General features: G+C 58.3%; 1 protein-coding gene across 1 annotated transcript in view; it reads left to right on the top strand.

Annotated features, from left to right (window-relative positions):
* The first annotated feature begins 829 nt into the window (after positions 1-829).
* SLC25A19 (solute carrier family 25 member 19) overlaps positions 830-1,008 on the top strand; it is a 14,881-nt gene continuing 14,702 nt past the window's right edge. The window contains exon 1 of the mRNA XM_045299729.1: positions 830-848. The gene's annotated coding sequence lies outside the window, so the exon portion shown is untranslated. The remainder of the gene's footprint in view (positions 849-1,008) is intronic.

The following is a 1,008-nucleotide window of genomic DNA, read 5'->3' as shown; positions in this document are numbered from 1 at the left end:
ATACATCAATTGTGTAAAGCACATTTGTACATTCGTTGCCCTCATCATTCTCAAGACATTTGCTCTCCACTTGAGCCCCTGGCATCAGCTCCTCATTTTTTTTCCCTCCCTCCCCGGTTCCCCCTCCCACATGCACCCTTGATAATTTATAAATTATGATTATTTTGTCATCCCTTACACCGCCTGATGTCTCCCTTCACCCACTTTTTCTGTTGTCCATCCCCCTGGGAGGAGGTTCTATGCAGATCCTTGTAATATCGGTTCCCCCTTTCCACCCCACCCTCCCTCCACATGTATTACTTTTATAATGAGAAATTAGGAATAATAAACCTTAAACAAAAATTCTCCACTAGGATGGTTCGCTCTCATATTCAAAACCCCAGGCCTTCCGGATTTTTGCTACGTTTCCAGTCATTTTTAATTTTTTGAGGAACGGAGGTCAAGGTCAGTTCGCCCCAATCTCCCTCCACCCGAGACTGACGTCGGAGACACGGCACAGCCAACTGCGTCCTCCACAATCGCAACCAGGCTTGGCACCCCTCCTACTTCCGACTGGCTTGCCAGACGCGCGCGCGCGTGCGCGAGCAGCGCGCCTACGTCCTCCAGGAGGCCCTGAGCCTCGCCGGGGCAAAGCTCTTGGCAGGTACTACATTACCCAGAAGCCCCTTGCGGGAGGCGGTCCCTTGGCCCCAGCCGAACCACCATTGGTGCAGCGTCTGTCGCGAGCGGAGCGACGATTGGCCCGCGAGCCTGTCCGTTACCGCGCGCCTAGTTGGGCTGTGCGAGGGACCGCGTGCGAAGGGAGGGAGAGGAACGCGCCGGGAGCCGGGCCGCGCCCGCTGAGCCGGGTGAGTGACCTCTACCTCCGCCCTCCTCGCCGCCGGCTCGGGGACAGCACCGTGGCGCCACGGGGCTGGCCGGAAGAAGCACGCTCGCGCGGGTGCCCACGCGGGGCGAGCATGTAGGCTCACGTGTCACGTGCGCGGGAGGCACCTGGATGGAGGTGCG

This window comes from Echinops telfairi, unplaced genomic scaffold (assembly GCF_000313985.2).
Source record: "Echinops telfairi isolate 266 unplaced genomic scaffold, ASM31398v2 ScPeMD7_7458;HRSCAF=8496, whole genome shotgun sequence".
Lineage (NCBI taxonomy): Eukaryota > Metazoa > Chordata > Mammalia > Afrosoricida > Tenrecidae > Echinops > Echinops telfairi.
This window is presented reverse-complemented; position numbering and strand designations above follow the sequence as displayed.